Here is a 20,807-nt window from a genome sequence, read left to right as displayed (position 1 = left end):
TGAGATTCCCCATTGGTTTGAATATGGCATCCAACACTGTGTTTCCACTCGTCACCTAGCCGCCCCTGTGCTGGAGGTGTAAGTTTGGTGCTACCTTTTGGTCCCCTGTGCTTACCTTAGCCCCCAGAGGGGGTTTCAAAACCGTGCTATTCACCTGCAAGTATTAGCACTTTGATTGCCCCCTTTCTCCAATGGATAACATTGGCACTAGACCCAGAGTTTGACCTCTACCCTCGGCCTCCCCAGTGCTGCTGGTGGTGCAGTGAAGTCACTTACCTGAACCTTGCCTGGTACTGATTCTTCATCTAAAAGCTTAATACCGTGAATCGTTTACTTGCCTGCATATTACACCGATTGTGTGTCCTTCCATAGGATAGGACGTCTTCTTGTTGCCTGTTTCTCTGCCTCTGCTGGGGGCTGCTTTTGCCTCTCTGTGTATCCTAGTGGGATTGGAGTCCCAGGGTACAGCTCCACGCGAGCTCAGCCACTTCATCAAATGCCTGCTGAGCCCACAGGGGACTACAAATCCCAGCATCTTCCGCTGCTCACCCAGGTGCTGCTAATGAAGGGGAGGCGCTGTCATTGTGCTTATTTCGCAGTCTCTCCCCCCACAGTACAAGAGTCACGTGGGCGGCGCTCAGGTGAAGACCGGGCCAAGGGCGGTCCCGGCGTTGCCCGTCATTACCAGGAAGAGGCAGGGCCACCCCCCTTGTGTTTGGGCTTTGGTGCCAACAAAACTGGTAGGACTTTCCAGGGTCCGTTCAACATCATTGGGAGCAGCTGGTGGAACCAGAAATATTTCAAATAGGTGACACACCTGAACCAATTTGTGGATATTTTTTAACCCTTTTACGTAGCTGTACACTAACAGACTGGTTATTGTTTTAATCTACCCTTGGGATTGTATTTTTTTTGTATTTTTTTGTACTGATTTTTGCAACTTTGTGACTTGGGACAGCCTGATCTCCCTGGACTTACTTCTGGGGTAATCTGGTATTGTTTTTTTTCCTTTGTTCTGGACATGGGGAAGCGTTGTTGTATAGCTAAAAAACATCTTCTGGCATTGTTACCGGACACACTTCCCCAAACTTCGATTGAATGGATACTTCAGAGAAGTATAGGGGTAGTCTCGACTGAAATAGAGTTTGCAGAGAGGCGATTATCCCTAACCTCAGACATATTTCTTCAGCCTTCTGAGCCACCAATCTCTGAACTATCTAGTCCCGGATTTACTTCTGGTCTACTAGAATCTTTGCCTGGCCCAATTGAGACATTGTCACCACCTTCACAACATTCCCCAGTAAAGCCAACAACCCATAAGGGCAGAATGACCACTACTCTACCCAAGACTGCCAGGCACCAAACGGGTACCGGGATGGGAACTAAGAAAAGGATAAGTCTAGAAATAATTTCCAGTGAGGATGAACCAGTCAGTCTTAGGGGAGTGGCAGAATAACCCTCCAATTTCCACAAAGATCCTGACTGTTCCTCATGGGTGAGGAATTTGATAGTCGAACTAGAGGCACAGATGAGAGCCATTGTTAAGGAAGAACTAGCAATTCACCTTGGGAATATACGTAGAGGTCAGTTGCCTGACCAGAACTTACAGGCCAATTCTTCAGTTAATATTGTATCTGTTGTAGTAAAGAAGAAAGACTGTAGCTTGAAGACGGATACAGCAGGGAAACACCCCTTAGATAGATGTGGCCCTTCTAGTGCTCCATCTTGTCCAGTTTTAACGAGTGCTGTCAAGGCAGCGGCTCATAGCACTGTACATGAGGGAAACACTCAGTCTCACTGTGAGGAACCTGGCACCCACCAGGCCCAAGCATGGAGGACAACTCCTGGCCCCAGGAGCTTTACTACAGAGAATGCAAGCTCCCATCCTGCTCCTAATAATGAAGGTCCATGTAGAAGCAGGCATGCCCACCCGAGCAGATGTTAGGCAGGGAAAGGCTTAACCCTGTAGAAAGTAAGAACTCGTGTCCAATTTTATTGCCCACCCCAACAATAGATCTACCTCCAGCGTCTCTCCTCTATGTTATAGTTCTAACTGGTGTACCTGAAATCAAACCAGGCCAGAGGGAATCTCAGTTGGAATTGAGGAATAAGTGCCATTTTTGGCTTACCAGGCATGGGCAGTTTCCCTATGACAGGGCAGGTGAGATTTTACTAGTTCGAAGAGTGGCTTGGGTTGGCAAGAACCCCAGATCAATCAAAGTAGACTGTATAGTTATTAATTTTAATAATTGCCAGACAGTCCAAATCCTGGCAGGCCAGTTCTCCCGTTTTTATGCACCGCTTATAGGGATTCAACCACACACCCTGGACTTTTTCTATTCTTGTAATTATCCACCACCCTGGACTCCTTCTACTAGAGCTCCAACATACAGGTTTCAACCCCATCCAACAATAGGCCAACCCCCTAGAATCCAATACAATGTTGCAGTAGCAAACAGATATGGGGCTATTGAAGAGGTGGATTGACTTAAGTTACCACCTGATCTTACTTCTAGCCTTGGGTCTCAGAGGGTCAATAGAGAGTTTAACATCGGGATGCAGCTACAGATTATTTTTGTCATGATTGAAGATGCACCAGGGGAGTTTCAACCTGAATCTCATCAGGGACCTCAAGTTTATGATGGTGTTAGTATAGATGTGTTGAACAATTTAGCCCTTCTTACCCTTGATTTAATAACTCCTAGTATGGTTAGGCATAGCTCCCTAATGGAAGTGGGTGTATCAGACTCCGGGTCTGAGCCAGAGATTACACAAACCCCCAACCCCTCTGACCATAAAGTATATGAAGGCACTTTGAACTCAGGCCACAAACTGAGGGTCTTGTCTTGGAACATCGCTGGTATTAAAAGTAAACTCCAAAATCCCTACTGGGGGCAATTTGTGCAAGATTATGATATGCGTATGTTGCCGGAGACATGGGCAAGAGAGGACATTGTCATGAGTGGCTATGTAACTTTTAATGTGCTAGCTACTATGGGGGGCAGAGGCAGACCATCATGGGGCTTAGGTACGTGGGTTGCTTCACTTACTTATTTAGGGGCATATCAACAACAACTGGCAATAATTATCTCTAAGCGCACTTAACGCTAGGATAATTATCGCCGGCTAGCGTGAATTTTTATCGCTGAGAAAGCGTGCTATTAGCAATGCTTATCTCAATAGCGATAAAATTCCTCACGCTAACAGGCTAACGTGAGATTATCGCTGGAAACCCAGCGATAATCTCACGTTACCTTGTTGATAGGGACAGGCAAATTTAGCCATGATATCCTTCTTCCATAGGATATCATGGCTAAGTCTGAAAAATACCAGACGTAAAAAAGCAGCGTTAACCGCGGTTAGCGCTGCTTTTTTTGTCTCTAACAGGGTTAGCGACATTCTTGATAATAGGAGAAATGTCGCTTAGCGACATTTCTCCTATTATTTTACTCTGGAACGCCCCCTTTGCATCTCATTAAAGATGCAAGGGGAAGCGTAGAGTAAAAGGGTGCTAACATGCAAATTTGCATGTTAGCACCCTGTTGTTGATAGGGCGCTAGTTTTATCTCTCCTTTTTTGGCTTTTAAAGCCAAAAAAGCAGAGATAAAGCCCTTGTTGATATGCCCCTTAGTTTTTGTTACAGTCAGCTAATGCCTTCTCCGCTCACTCTAAGGCTTCCTGTGCATTGGAGAGGGTAGTGTCCTCAAGGATTTTCTTCTTAAAATCGTCAATTTCCTGTGTGAGTTTTTTCACATATTCAATTGCTGTCTCAACTTCAAGCACCATCCAGTGCCTGGAGCAATTATTAGCAACGGAACGGAACCGTCCCCGAATTTTGGGACATCTATGAATATAGTGGGTTTGTTACGGACCTGTTAGCCCTTGGGGATTATATTCGATTGCAGATATTTAGTCAGTACATGCCCATGAAGGCGAGATCTAATGAGTTTTTTCTGTAGCCTTTCGATTTTTGCTAGTCTCTCATTCAAGCTGGCATCAACTGATACTCTGTCCGATCCAAGTAAGAAGTTAGAAGCACCCTGCTCTTGTAGCAGCCTATCTATTTGCTCTTCGCTGTAAGATAAAGTTTCTTTGGCAGACATACTAAAACAATACAGACACAATACGCACAACAATCCAAAAAACAATGAATGAGAGAGAAACCCTTGCAGGTCATACCTGTACTAATTAAAGTTTAGTAGCAATGTGGTAACCCAGTATCCCTCAAAACCTGGGCAATCGCATGTAAAGAGAAACAATGGTTCTGTTGGGTATCAAAAATTTCTTAAACAACCGAACAATTCAATAGGTAATTTATCAAAAACATTTTAATTTAAATCCAAGGAACACACACAAAGACCATACGGGGTATTGAGTCATTTTTATATAAATTGCGTCATTTATAAATAAATACCCAAATTGATTTTGTAAGGCTATCAAAACACAAAGTGAAATATAATGTGATATGTGACAAAGTGACATATGATGCCCAGTGATACAGAGGTGGTTCAGAATATGTACATGGTGGCTAAAAGTATGTACAGGAAAATTAGATGCCAGATATCAGATATTGAAAATCAATGATTCTGCGGATTGAATGAATAAGTCTTTTTCGCAGTGCCTTTGGACTGGTCCAAGGGATATTGTCAACGTTTCAACCCAAGATCTGCACTACTATCTAGTCTGTGCGGGTCTTCATCAGGATATAGGTGGGGGATGAGGACAGCCTGTGAATAGGAAGACGCAAGGGTCAAGTGTATTCCAATTAGTGTATACTCAAGTTAACATGAGCTCACCTGGTGGCAGATAACTCACCTAAAGATGCCTAATTGGGCAGTAGGGGCACATAGGCATTTGCGCCGCCTTATCCCCGTCGAGAAAGCAGCCAGCAGAGTTAGCATTCTGCTGCTGCATCCAACCATGCAACGTACACGCACACATCAATCACGTGTCGGCCAACATATTAGTGGCCTGACACAGTTTCATAGCTGTTGAATTGAAACGGCATGCCAGGACTCACGCCTGAGCAAGCCCAAGACGACTGGAGGCACTCCAAAGTAATTAAAGAAGGTGAGCAAACTGAGAGGGTACCTAGTGACAGTATGTGAGCCCGTTATTCGTCATTTGTTTTTTGAAGGGGCTTAAACATTCCCTAATCCTGCTTTGCCCACAGACTTTGCCTGCCACAAGGAAGCTCCAAAGCGCAAGCACCCTTGCAACAGACTACTGGTTGAGTCATCCTGGTATACATCCCGGTGTATTTCGAAATTATCCTGAGGGATGAGTCTAATTCCATGTGATCTCCCTTTTTAACCATGGTCATAAATTGTCGTAAGGGTCCACACGCATTTAGGAAGACAAACGCGCCCCACCTGCACATGAACTATCTCGACTGGGATAAGGCGGGGCAAATACCTATGCGCCCCTACTGCCCAATTAGGCATCTTTAGGTGAGTTATCCGCCGCCGCGTGAGCTCATTTTAACTCGAGTAAACACTATTTGGAACACACTTGAACCATGCGTCTTCCTATTCACAGGCTGTCATCATCCCCGCCTATGTCCTGATGAAGACCCGCACTGACTAGATAGTAGTGCAGATCCTGTGTTGAAACGTCGACAATATCCCTTGGACCAGTCCAAAGGCTCTGCGGAAAAGACTTATTCATTCAATCCGCAGAATCATTGATTTTCAATATCTGATTTCTGGCCATCTAATTTTCCTGTACATACTTTTAGCCACCTTGTACATATTACGCACCACCTCTGTATCACTGAGCACCAGATGTCACTTTGTCACATATCACATTATATTTCTCTTTGTGTTTTGACAGCCTTACAAAATCAATTTGGGTATTTATTTATAAATGACGCAATTCATATAAAAATAACTCAATACACTGTATGGTCTTTGTGTGAGTTCCTTGGATTTAAAGTAAAAAGATTTTGGGGGATTCAGAGTGGCACATCTTTTAATCGTAACATGCTTAGCGAACAATGTCAATTCATAACCAGTAAGACGTGCACTGCTGAGGTGCTGTGTCTTTGTCTGATTCAGAAGCATATCCACAGCATGGGGTACCATGAATGCGAGGTCAGTATCAAGTACGAGACCATTCGATTGTCTGATCAAAGTGGCCGCAACCGCTCTTAGACAACTCTGGAGGGCTCTCGCAACTGGATCAAGGACAGCAGAAAAATAAAGCATGCGGCCGTTGTTTTTATCTGAATTTTTGTGTTAGGACAGTGTTGCGGGGATTTTGCACATGCACAGAACTATGCAAAGGAAACCATGACCTAAACCATGACCTCAGTGAATTGTGGTGTACCAGAACCCCTATCCGACTAGCATCAGTGTCTCATTCGTTCTCCATATCATCTGGAAACTACCAATGATTAGACAACCCAGAACAAGCGATTGGTGGGAATCAGAAACACCTTTTCAATATTATTCTCAAATCAGTCCACAACAAGAGTAATCAGAGACACGGAAAAGTTTAAAATGTTTATTGTTAACTGCGTGTTCTAAGGTGAAGTACTGTGGCTAACATAAGCAGACAAATGATTAGAAATAAAACCATCAGCATTGTTACAATTTCATAGAAAATGAAGGGAGTGATCATATTAAAAATGATAGTGGAAAACAGGTCTTATAATACCTTGTGAACCACCCTTCCTTCGCTAGTAAGCTAGTTTTATATACTATTAGAAGGTCTCTAGGTTTGAATGAGGAACCCCATACCTCAAAGATCAGCTTAGGAGATACACATCACAGGATCAGCTCTGCTCTCTGTGTCTGGAAAGTTTTTCTCTAAGTGCCTGAATCATGCACGCAAATGCAATATTAAAGGCACCGAGTTTCAGATATTTGCACCTGTGTGCTTGTTGTGTCTAGAGCGTGGGCAGATCAACTTGAATTCAACAGCATACTTTGTTATTTGACCTTGATGGCTTCTGCACACAGTGATCAGACTAAGGTCGCAGGGCACGTCTAGGGATGTGAACAACAGACCGTTCTCATGTGAAGAAAAATCAAGCAAGCAGTTTTACTTGTAATAACAGCTACCTGTATTGTCGTGTGCAAAAACAGCAAAGTGGCAAGATGGTGTTTAACTTCTAAAGCACTTATGCTAACAGAGCAATGTGTGCATGTGAGAAGTTGGCCTGGCATATGCTGGTCACTAGTTATAGTGGCCACCTTGCACCAGTCCAATTCAACTATTATGATAGATAGGTTTAAGACAACCTTTTAAAGAAAGCTATCCTAGTGGTAGCTGTGGAGAGCAGCCTTCAGGCTAAGTCTCTGAGGAATGTAAAGCAGCTTGTTTTACATTATAATCTCTTGAATTACCAAATGAAAGGACACCACACAGGTATATATATCAAATATATATGTATTTATTTCTAGACACACTCTACTAATCTCTTTATGAGATTAGAAGTCAGGAACATATGCAAATATCAACGTTTCACAATAAGTTAAGCACAAATATGGCTTGGGCCCTAGGGGCGTACCAGACCATATACTAAAAAAGAGGTTTAGGAATGTCGACTTGCAAGGGGACAAGGCCTAGGGCCTGTAGAATCGCTGGGGCTTCACTAATCTACCCAAGGCAGGTAAGTAAAGGACCCACGAGAGACGCGTGCAGTGTGAGAACACAGTCGCGGGTTCCCAATTGATTTCAATGGAGCAAGTCGCGGTTTGATTTTTAAAGTTTAAGGGTGCTTCTAGGAAGTCTACAAGCAAGTCACTTACAAGGTAAGTAGTTCGAGGGCCAACACCCATAGAGCACCAGAGTGCACGAGTTACCTCACACAGGGAAGCCGGGTGCATAGGTGTCTTTTGGTGTCGGGTCACGTTGTCGTTTTCTATGGAAGCCGAAGAAGTTTTGCTGCTTGTGAAGACTGAAGAAGTGTCTGGTGGAATCCAAGGCTGGATTCAAGATGAAGAAGACCTGAAAGCAGAAAGGACAGTGTTCACAATTACTTACCAGTGACCCGGGGCCAGGAAGATGGATGCCCACGAAAGTCGGGTGATTTCAGGTGATCAAGGATGTTTTGACTCTTCAGCCACGAGGTCCAGGAGGTGTCGAGGACAACCAGGAGCCGGATTTGGTGTGTCCCACAAAGTCTGCGGCTTACTGAGGTGTAGGCAACCGGATTGGAGCCAACAAGCCTTGGCAACAGCAAGTCTTGTGGAGAATGAAGAAAGTCAGCGGTGCACCAACAAGGTCTGAGGGACTCACCCAGCAAGGGTAAGTGAGGGCAGGCCTGAAGGAACCAGGGGAGCCCTTTGGTTTGATGAAAAACTCTTCAGGGGACCCACAAGCCAAAGGCAAGGGATCGCGAAGACACCTCATGAGGATTCACTTCACAGGAGCCCGCGGTCACTCGGGGCGAGGCAGGCCTCTGATTTTCAAAGGAAATCCTACTGGAGGCTTGGACCACACGGGGTCCAATGCACAAGTTCGTAGAATGTCGTGAAGGGGTTGCACTTGACAATAGTGCACGGTACCCGGGTATTGCGGTTCCTTATCACTCGTGGAGTCCACTTACCTCAGCCCTGCTTGGGACTCACAATGTCCATCAAGAAGTCAGGAAATCTACTTCCAGGGCTGCAGGGACTTCGGACTGCGGCGGGACTGGAAAAGTTTGCGACCGTTGATTAGAGTTTTTGGTGCCTGCCAAGCAGGGGAGTCACTCCTTGACTCTAAGGGAGATTCTTCTGTATTTCATAGGTAGTGGAATGTCGAAGGGCCAGGATTCTTCTTGTAAAGTGTCATCCAGGGATATCTAGTTCGCAATGGCAAGGGTTCCCTATCTTCTACTAAAAAAAGGGAGGGACTAGCTTTATGACCACTCCTCTAGGAGGGTCAGGGTAGGGGGTGGTTACACCCACTTCCCTTTGACCAGTTACATGCCAGAGCAGGGACAGGTAACCCCTAAACCGGTTTGAGCTGGCATATGCACAGAGTAGCCTACTGCTCCACCAGTGCAGGACTTCAAGGCACTCTGGGAGTGCATCCACCCAGCCCCAATACACTAAATCCTGTCTGGAAGGTGGTGACACCTCCCTGTGACAGCATGCCTATTGTTGGGCCTCCTCCACTGCGAGTTTCAGTCAGCAGCAGAAGGGCAGCCCAGTGTCTGTGCTGGTGGCATCCATTTTGTGATGCCAGGGCTCTTTCAGATTTCTACCGTGTTTCCACAGTGGGTACATGTCGTCCCCTCTAGAAGGGTGGGATCATACTCCCACACCAGTTACTGGTGTGGGGAATGATTCCAAGTTGTTTGACACCAAACACAACATGTTTTGATGCAGTCATTCCAAAGTTAGCATTTACCGGTAAGGTATAATGCAATTAAGAGAATATGGTTTAACCGCATCCACAAACAGCCACAGAGCATAGACTCTGCCTGCTGCAGAGGGGCCCTGCTCATGCAGAGGCACCCCCTCACATTGTAAACCAAGCACCCTGCCATCAGGATTGATAGGGCCTGTCTTAGGGGTGACTGATATGTGTGTGTATGGTAAGATATAGGAACCTATACCTCAGTGAGGAGTGCTAACACTACCTCACCCAGGCTGCAGTAGCAGGCCTGTGGTGTCAGATTTAGTCTGCTTCCCAGGGGTGGCATAAAACATGCTTCAGCCCCTGGTAGGCCTGTGAAGTACCTATGCCCTTGGTACGAAAAATTGTTGGGAAAAGTAAAAAATTAAAACATCTCTCAGGGGCGGTAAACAGCCCAATGTGGAGTAAAAAAAGAAAAATAAAAAAATCTGGTTTAGATCATGCGGAAGATGGACAACTGTCAATTTAATCCATCAACATGTAGGCAGAATAAGTTGCAACTGCCTCCAAGAGGAAGTCATTGTAATGTTCAGTAAATGAGTCAGCCAAACAGTCAAGTAAAGAAAATAAACATACATGTTCTTCGACAACCAGAGCCTCTAGCACCATCAGAGAACAACTTGTGTGTTTTTCAAGATAACTTCACGTCAGGAAGACATGGGCTGCAGCATATATTTCCCAATTCCCTAGGATTCCGTGCGCCGCTCCACAGGCTATAATCCCGATACTAGAACAGTCCAACTCATGAGCCACTAAGGGACTCATTAGTCGATCATAATCCGGGGTAGGAGACGCCATGTTTGACAGGCACAAATCCAGAGCCCATTCGAATGGACAATCGAGGCAATGGAAAACAGGTTGCACGCAAGTAAAATATGAGAACCGGAAGGACAATCCATAGACTACGCTCAAAGTGGTCAGTGGTAGTGTTCCATAGGTTTTTGCTTTGTTTGCCATAAGTTGTCAGGGTATGCTCAGACGTGAGTCCCTTGCTCACTTTGCCACTGGATTCAAGCAAGCCTGGCTGAAGACGGCTGAAATGCCAGAAACTGGTCCTAGGAAGCTTGTTTCTGGTCCAGGGAAGACATGGCTTGGCAGTTCGGGCTGGACTGTTCCCATGAGGCACAGGGTCAGACTGATTTGCATATGGCCATGTCTGAACTGGGGTGGCAGAGTGGGCTAAAGAACGGTGATGGATTAAACCCAGATCAGTTGACTGGGGGTGAGTGCTTGCAATGTTCAACACTCCGTCCATCACTTCCTTTGGTTTTTGCTTTGTTCGCCATAAGTTGTCAGGGTATGCTCAGACGTTAGTCCCTTGCTCACTTTGCCACTGGATTCAAGCAAGCCTGGCTGAAGACGGCTGAAATGCCAGAAACCGGTCCTAGGAAGCTTGTTTCTGGTCCAGGGAAGACATGGCTTGGCAGTTCGGGCTGGACTGTTCCCATGAGGCACAGGGTCAGACTGATTTGCATATGGCCATGTCTGAACTGGGGTGGCAGAGTGGGCTAAAGAACGGTGATGGATTAAACCCAGATCAGTTGACTGGGGGTGAGTGCTTGCAATGTTCAACACTCCGTCCATCATTTCCTTTGGTTTTTGCTTTGTTCGCCATAAGTTGTCAGGGTATGCTCAGACGTTAGTCCCTTGCTCACTTTGCCACTGGATTCAAGCAAGCCTGGCTGAAGACGGCTGAAATGCCAGAAACCGGTCCTAGGAATCTTGTTTCTGGTCCAAGGAAGACATGGCTTGGCAGTTCGGGCGGGACTGTTCCCATGAGACACAGGGTCAGACTGATTTGCATATGGCCATGTCTGAACTGGGGTGGCAGAGTGGGCTAAAGAACGGTGATGGATTAAACCCAGATCAGTTGACTGGGGGTGAGTGCCTGCAATGTTCAACACTCCGTCCATCATTTCCTTGGTTTTTGCTTTGTTCGCCATAAGTTGGCAGGGTATGCTCAGACGTGAGTCCCTTGCTCACTTTGCCACTGGATTCAAGCAAGCCTGGCTGAAGACAGCTGAAATGCCAGAAACCGGTCCTAGGAAGCTTGTTTCTGGTCCAGGGAAGACATGGCTTGGCAGTTCGGGCTGGACTGTTCCCATGAGGCACAGGGTCAGACTGATTTGCATATGGCCATGTCTGAACTGGGGTGGCAGAGTGGGCTAAAGAACGGTGATGGATTAAACCCAGATCAGTTGACTGGGGGTGAGTGCTTGCAATGTTCAACACTCCGTCCATCATTTCCTTTGGTTTTTGCAGTGTTCCATCGTAGTCAAGCATCCGGTTGCGCAGTTGAAGCAGCCGTGGCCGTCTGTTGTGTGGCAAAGATCGTGCAGCCATTGCGGAGCAAACAAATCGACAGCAGCACACTAGCAGTCAAGGTGAGAATTAACGGAAGCCAGCCGAAGATGCTGGAAAATTAGAATGAAAAAATGCCGGTATCACTCAAAATATTGTTTGGAACAAGGTCACAAGGCCGGAGCCCACAACTTTGAAAAAATGCACAAAGCCAGTTGTTGACAAGGCATTGAATATAGTGTGAATCAGAGCACCAAAATGAAGTAGGAGATCAGTATTTAAAAGCGCATGCACATCGGTGCGGGTGTTTGCTACGTGAAGGACAAATGTTTCACGGGAGGAAGTCGGGGCGACTTCTATTCTGCTCAACTTGTTGATCTCTGCTTTCAAGGTTGGTGTGGAAGGCCAGATGGATACATCCAGTCTCTCATGCGGGGGTGGGAAAAGGACATTCTTACAATAGACTACTCGTTGTGAGACAGTAACAATGTACAGAATCCCCACTAGCATCCCGCAGGGTGCTTCATTATTTAAAAGCAAATAACTACTGTTAGCTATTAACGTGAAAGTGGGTATAATCGCTGGCACAGGATTTCCCTTCAGAATGCAAGCTAAATTTGGTGCGTGAATGTTGCATGCGCCATGCAATTGGATAATCAAGTGTGGCAGTGCATTGCTCTCCTTTTAAATATACCTCTTTACCCTGTCTAAGGCACCTATATGTAAATGGGAGTGACCAAACTTCAAGCAGAAAATCGGTACCGAATGGTTCGTACCTGCCTAAGGCATAGTGTTTCATACATGAACTGAACTTAAACAATGGAAATGGTAAAGTGATCAATCCATGGATAAGCCACACAGCTGAGTTCGATTTGGCCACAGAGAATGGTAAAGGTTTCAACGTTTCAATATGCAATAATTAGTATGTCGCATCCTTCATGGACATGAACTGTTGTTTATCAGTCAGATTAAACGGCAAAAGGTGATGTGTTCATGTAGTCCTAGGGAACTTTTCCAGCCTTCAATGTTTGTAAAGTCCATGCAAATTACATTATAGAACGCAATTGATTTTGACCATGGTATAAAACAGACATATCATCCTGCACAATATCCACAACAGATGAAACAATGTTATCTAATGTGTAAATTCTGAAAGAAAGGGTGTTAATGCTATTATCAATGACAGCAAGCACTTTTTCCAAAGTTGCTTGATCAATAGCTCTTAATCTAGAAGTAGCTTCAATTTGAGATAATTTCCAAACTTCATTGTAAACAGCATACACCCATCTTTTGGTCCTGCCACCCACAGGGCCCTTAAAAAAATCATTCAAATCTACATTGAGGTGCCGATTCTGATCCTGGAAAAAATGTCTCCATACGAATCGTATCCGGGATTTTTACCGTACGAATCGTACAAGTAGCGTACAAACTGCAAAGTACGATTCGTATGGGAAAAAGTCCATACGAATCGCATTGGGAAAATATCCCAACACGTCCTCGGGTTGGAAAATGTGTCCGACATATCCTCGGACGATTTACCCTACGACTCGGAAAAATGTACATACACGAGTGTACATACACAGGTGGGGGTTCGACTCGTACATACACGGGTGTACATACACGGGTGGGGGTTTGACTCGTACATACACGGGTGGGGGTTTGACTCGTACATACACGGGTGTAAATACACGGGTGGGGGTACGACTCCTACATACATGGGTGTACATACACGGGTGGGGGTTCGACTCGTACATACACGGGTGTACATACACGGGTGGGAGCACGTACATCTGCGGGGTCTGGGGGGGGGTTCGGCACGTACCAGGCCCCCAATTTCGCTTGCATCGCGCCGTACTTCGCTTCCGGCACTTTTTGGGTGCCGTAAAAATATTGCCGTCCGGACTGGTGTTGGTACGATTCGTACTTCCTGGTTCGTGAAATGCAGCCTGCATGCGTCCCGACGTCACGTCGGTGCTGTCCCAAATCACATTGGTATGTGTTTTAACAGTCGGTCGGTGTTTTTTCCGACTCGTACGGAAATGGGGTTTCCGTACGAATCGTACTTGCAAGTTTGTAGGGTTATTTTACCGGGTACGAGTCGGACGGAGAAAACCCTCCGACCGACGGGTCGTACCCGGTTTTTCCAGGATCGGAATCGGCACCTTAATTTGGATAAATGATGTTTAACTCACGCTAAGGTGGAATGTGTAAGCCAGTTTTGACATAATTTTCCTACAGAATAGGTAGTAACAGAATGGGAAGATTCAAATTGGGGGTCAATTCTAACCTGTGTATTACCGGAGTGCTGACCCAAAAAACGATGTTGACAGGAATCTGAACTTTTCTGACATATTAACCATCCTTTAGGATCTAAGTTGGAAATATTGAAGGATGTATTAGTAATGAGTGACTGCAATTCATCAAGGGACAGATCTTTGTGATTATCCCAGTTCACATAAGCACCCAGATCAGGAATAGTAGGGGAATGCATCTTTTTAGAAGTAGCCAATCCAAAGCAGGTGGTTTGAAAAATGGAAGAATTCAAAAACAACATGTGGTTTGGGATAAGGCATGCATGATACAGAGCTTCTGTGCCTTGTACCTGCCAAGCTTTAGAACCCCAAACGGATTTAAGATCAATTGTATATTTCCACAGCTCAAAGCCCCCTATAGCTAATTCATCCATAAAGGACTTGGAATACAACAATTTAGTATCAGTCAGTCTAACTTTGGAAGCTGGCTCAGCAGCCATTTTGAAATAAAAGGCTTCAGATTTAGATACACTGAAATCAGAAAAATCTGAAATTTTTTTCACTAGCGTTGTGGAGCTGCCTTTAATGGGAGCTGGACAATGTTCCCATTGTGTAAAATTAACAATATTCCGAAATGTATTCGCTTTATGCAGGAAATGATTGCCATAGTGTTGGTAGCAAAACAACTCTCCATAATTTTCTGAGTCTAAATACAAATCTTCCGCATCAAAAGCAGCATAATATTTCAAATCAGTAAAAAGAGCCTCTACGGCTTGGACATCCCAATCATCAGAGCGTATGTTTTGTTTCACAACATCCCCCACCGAAACACGAAGTACATTGGGGACATTAATCACCTCTCTGGGATTATGACTTTGAAAATTTACAGCATCCCATACAATCCCATCTAACACAGGCCAGGCAGTAATATTAACAAAAGTATGGTCTCTCTTCATGATGTGTGATGAGGAGTGGGGTGCCAAAGTTCCATCAATTAATCTAATTGCAGATCTTTCGGTCAGATAGTGTCCATTTACTAGATGAAAACATACGACCACAAATCCAATCGACATAAACTAAAAAAATAGATATGAGTCCCAGCCAAATGTAAATCCAAGGGGGAATGTATTTTAACCCAAATAGCCAACATCGAAATTTTCGATGGGGCATTCGATGTTGTAGAGTTAGTGTCGAATGAAAAACGTGACTGGTCAACTGCACTTGATTGTAAAACAGGCAACAACACATCTGTGGGAGAAGTATACTCAGTTTCTTCAACTGGACCACCAGTCGGTAGAGGCAATAAAGGATTTGTAACTGTATGCATCTCAATGGCAACGTCAGGTGTGTTGATATTTGCCGGAGCCGAAACAGAATTTCTTAGCATTGCTGGACAAGAGACCGCTGGAGTCATACTAAGAAAAATTGGCCACTCGTTGTAGTTTGACATTGTCAATGGAGATGTACCTGTTATCCTTGCGACCAGGAAGCGGAGGTAAAATTACTGTTCTTGTACCCTGCACGCCAAGCACTGGAACCGGTGCACGATAAGAGGGGCCAAACTCCTTCTTGTTCTCCACCTTCTCACGGACCAGGTCTCCAACTCGAGGTAGCCAGCCAACTACCAGAATCTGAAGTGCAGCATCAGTTGTGGAGGGCAAGTGTTCCTTTGCAAGACTGTCTCGGGTCTCTTGTAGATTCTGTAATACAACAGAATGATCATCTACGTCAAAGGGTGCGGCCGATGCCGCCATGTCTAGACCATCAAGGTCCGGGACAAACATCTTTATGCCAAAGTGCAATTTGTATGGGGTCCGCCCACCCAGAGATCTTCTAGGGAGATTATTAAGTGCACATTGAACGCTATACAAATGGGCCAACCAGTTCCTGGCAGTAGCTAAAACCCTAGCTGTCAGGGATTGCTTTAAGTCAAGGTTCATTCGCTCCACAACACTATGCCCTCATGCCGGCATGGAGCCGAAAATTTGACTTGGACCCCCAAAGATCCCATGGCATCCTTGTACGCGAACGCTGGACCCTGGTCTGAATGGAGGGTAGCACATGCAAATATTCCCGCAAAGACACGCAAATCTCTGATGACAATTCGAGCATCAGCACTCCGTTGTGGCCAGACCCATAGAAAACGTGTGCACGAATCCACTGCAACTAAGATGTACTTATACGCAGTATCAGAGGAGAAAGGAAGGCAGTGATCTAAATAAACACACACAAGTGGTTTCTTAGATATGTACAACTGTGTTTGAGGTGGACGCGCAGCAGTCGAAGGTTTAATCTGCTGGCAAATGTCACAGTTAAGGACATAAGCACGAGTCTGTTTATACAATCTGCGCCACCAGTAATGTTGTTGTAAGATAGTAACAGTTGCTGAAACGCCAACATGGGCAGAAGCCATACCTTTGTGAGCGGCTGTTAGTAAGGAAAGTCTGCAGTCCGCGTTGGGAATCAATCTGTCACCAACGTCCTTAATTCTCACATAGGACACTTTATCAGGACTTAAATGATAAGAGTATTTAGGGAAACCCCGAGGGTAATTATCACCCTTCTCTGTTGCAACAATTGCTACCAAGATGTCATCAACAATCTTACTTTTGGATCTTGTAACTGCTGCTACTAGATATGTTGCCACTGCTGTTTTCGCTGCTTCATCAGCTAAACTGTTGCCAACAGCGTGGACACCTACCCGTTGGTGCCAAAGAGTATGAATTACATTCACGAGCGGCAGACGTTGTTTAAGTTCTGCGACTCGAACCCAAAGCATTTTACGCTTGATTGTGCTACCTTTGGAATCACGATCCTCGTTTGTAGCCGAAGGCCGCAAACATTACAATGATGCGGTCAACGCGACACAGATGCGGCCATATTTCGTCGTCTGTGAGATAGATATCATCAACATATGAGTAAGCATCAGGGTCAATGCTCTCCAATAGAGAGACTACACGCGCGGCAAAGACTCCAGGGAAGTTTTGGTAGCCCATGGCTAATCTAGTAAACCGTTTTTGTTTGCCGCCGGAAGTAAATGCTGTCCATTGACTACTGATAGAGGACTGGTTATGGCTAAGAAAATTGCTTCTCCCACTCCAAAGAGTGCAACGATAGGGAAAGCGTTGGATAGCGGGAGGGTAAATATTACTAATCCCACTCCAGAGAGTGCAACAGTAGGGAAAGCGTTGGACAGCGGGAAGGTAAAAAATACTATTCCCACTCCAGTGAGTGCAACAGTAGGGAAAGCGTGGATAGCGTAGGGTTAAAAATTACTATTCCCACTCCAGTGAGTGCAACATTAGGGAAAACGCTGGATAGTGTAGGGGTAAAAATTACTAATCCCACTCCAAAGTGTGCAACAGTATGGAAAGCGTTGGATAGCGGGAGGGTAAAAATTACTATTCCCACTCCAGTGAGTGCAACAGTTGGGAAAACGTTGGATAGCGGGAGGGTAAAAATTACTACTCCCACTCCTGAGAGTGCAACAGTAGGGAAAGTAATGATTTAATATTAAAATATTTAAATTAAATTAATTATCATTACCAATAGAAAATGGCATTAATAATAATTACCAATTTATACAAATTAATTACCATTGAAAACAAAATATTTACCTATTAATAAAAAATAATTACCAATTAATTATCAATACAAAAAAAATAATTAATATTTACTTTATTACAATTAAATTACTTCCCACCAAATTCCCCTATAAACCCACAACCCGCTCCTAATAATAAAAAATACAATTAACATAATTATCAATTAATCAATGAATAAAAATGAATTACCAAAAAATAAAAATTAATTACCCATTAATAATTAATTATCAATCAATTAATTATCAATACATATAAATAAAAATTATTATTTAATTTACTATAATTAAATTACTTCCCACCCTATTCCCCTATAAACCCACAACCCGCTACGGAATTAAATTACGCAAAAATTAAATTACATAACATTCATTACTTTAAAAAAATTATGGAAATCGATATTTCATACCCCAATTTCGATATTCTGTCCTATCTATATTTTGGTAATTCGATATTCTGTACTCTCTATATTTTAGAGTTGATATTCTGTCCTGTCTATATTTTGGATTCTATATTTTGGTCGTTTACCAAACGTGTCAGTTGTTGTCGCCTTCAGATATGGACGCAGTGCTTGCCGCTCTTTTGTAACCTCCACTGCGCTGTCTAGCGGCGTTAGTGCCCATGTCAGGTTCCGAAGCTGTGTTCTCACTATCTGTAGCATACCTCGCTGTTAGTGCAGCAACTTTCTAATTCTGAAACGGAGGTCGTTGACGTGCAAATTCGTCCTGCTTGCCTTTACCATCAGCTTCGCGGGGCTGGTCTCGTCCTTGAGGGGCACCCCGACCTTTGCCACGTTCTCCTCCACCGGATTGTGAGACCAATGTTTCCTGTGAAGAACGAGGAGAACGTTGTTCAGGAGCCTGAAATCTATCAGGAGACCTAACTCTAGTGCGATCGCGCAATTCATAAGTGCGTTCAGTAGACCCCTGTTTCTGTTGCTGCTTCCCCTGTTTCTTAGTTTTCCAATTTTGTTTAGGAAAAGCAGGACGGTCGTCTTTAGTAGACTTAACCGTCTGATTTTGCGGTTGTGCTGTTGTTTTAGCAAAAGACTTAACGCCAAAAATTCAAAAACCCCAGCAAAGATTGTAGTTTTTTCAGAGTTGTTGGAGCGCGCAAACATTCGCATTTCTCCAGGAAGTGAGGTGCTAAACCTCGATCTACATTGTTGAGTTCATAGCCCAAAAAGAACACTGTATACTCTGCAATGTGCGATTTTGCAAAGTTAAATTTGTAGCCGAAGGCCGCAAACATTACAATGATGCTGTCAACGCGACACAGATGCGGCCATATTTCGTCGTCTGTGAGATAGATATCATCAACATACGAGTACGCATCAGGGTCAATGCTCTCCAATAGAGAGACTACACGTGCGGCAAAGACTCCAGGACAGTTTTGGTAGCCCATGGCTAATCTTTTAAACTGTTTTTGTTTGCCGCCGGAAGTAAAGGCTGTCCATTGACTACTAATAGAGGACAGGTTATGGCTATTAAAGCCATTGGAGATGTCAAGTGTGGTTTTAAACCTTTTTCTCACAAGACTATCAAAGAGGGCAGAACTGTGGTTGTTTTGTACCACGCACATCCGACAGTGAGAGTTCAAATGCCGATAATCCAAAACTAGGTTTGGTTACAGTGAAAAGAAGATTATTCATGGGTGACACACATGTTTCAGTTACACCTTGATATTCCAATTGTTCAAGGATTTCTGCGACGTGAGATCTAGCTTGGCGACGCATGGGATATTGGGGTTGTGCCTGTGGCATAGACCATAATCAAATCTCATGGTTTGGTGATAATTTATCCCTCCCAACCTGAGTACGGTACAACTCCGGAGCAAGCACCTGTGGCCACTCTTCTGCAAAGTTCTGAGCTTGCTCCTTTGGTACAGTGTGCGCGGAAGATGGGAGGATTACTTCCTGCCCTCTAGGAGCGGCCAAAACGAAAGCTGGGGGACAGTCCGCCTCTGCTAAGAATATGTCATATGTAGAGGTCAGATTTTCCCAAAAAATCCCTTCAATGGTACGTTGTATGTCACCTTCAATTAAAAGGACTATGTCTTATAGTCTGTCAGGGGGAGCCACTCTAGTATCAGCAGTTTCTACAGTAATAAACATGTCGGTTCAGTGACTAAATATCGAGGGACATACTATAGAATGCCCAAAATATAGACTCCAAAATATAGAAGTACAGAATATAGAATCCCTATCTACAAACAGGTAAGTACTAAAATATTGATTCCAAAATATAGAATGTTAAAATATAGTTAGCTAAAATATCGAATTTTTTAAATGTATTAAAAATAATATAAGAGTAATTAAATGTTAAAAACAATTAAATAAAACAAACTTAAAACTTAAAAGCGGTCATTTTTTGCTTGATCGCGGTCTACAACGTCAAGTTGGCAACTGCGAGCAAGCAAAATGACATCCCAGCGAGACTTTTTCCTCGTTCGCGATCAGCAACATCAAGTTGCCGATCGAGAGCGTGGAAAATAAACCTCCCAGCGAGATTCTCAACGCGGGGAGGTCAGGTTTCTCATTGCGAGTGGTCGCGTATTCTCGTGACCGCTCGCGATGAGAAACAGCATTTTCTATGGAATTGTAACAATGCTGATGGTTTTATTTCTAATCATTTGTCTGCTTATGTTAGCCAAAGAACTGCACCTTAGAGCACGTAGTTAAAAATAAACATTCTAATCTTTTCCGCGTCTCTGATTACTCTTGTTGTGGACTGATATGAGAATATTAACGAAAAGGTGTTTCTGATTCCCACCATTCCCGAGAGTAATCTAAGTCGCTTGTTATGGGTTGTCTAATCATTGGTAGCTTCGAGATGATATGGAGAACGAATGAGACACTGATGTTAGGTCTTATCATTGAGATGCCGTAGTAGAACTTATATTTGTCCACGACCCCCTCACTCTAACCCTGGGCGTAGTTCGCAAAGTAGCGCTAGGTGAAGCTACGCAAAGTGCACTTCACACTACACGAGCTACGCGTAGCACTTCGCGTACTGCGTAGTAACTTGTTTGCACTGTGCCAGATGTCATTTTCAATGATTGCACAGTGCGGACAAGCAACCGGCACTGTGCAATCATTGAAAATGGCATCTTGCACAGTGCGAGCTGTAGTTTTCTGCTGCTCGTGTAGATTTTTACTCGAGCGGCAGCTTTCTCAACGCGAACTGGTAGTTTCTCATTGCGAGCGGTCGCGAGCATACGCAACCACTCGCAATGAGAAACCTGACCTCCTCGCGTTGGGAATCTCGCCGGGAGGTTTATTTTCCATGCTCGCGATCGCCAA

The sequence above is a fragment of the Triturus cristatus genome, chromosome 8 (assembly GCF_964204655.1).
Source record: "Triturus cristatus chromosome 8, aTriCri1.1, whole genome shotgun sequence".
In the NCBI taxonomy this organism is placed as follows: Eukaryota; Metazoa; Chordata; class Amphibia; order Caudata; family Salamandridae; genus Triturus; species Triturus cristatus.
The sequence above is the reverse complement of the archived record's forward strand: the minus strand, read 5'-3'. Positions refer to the sequence as shown.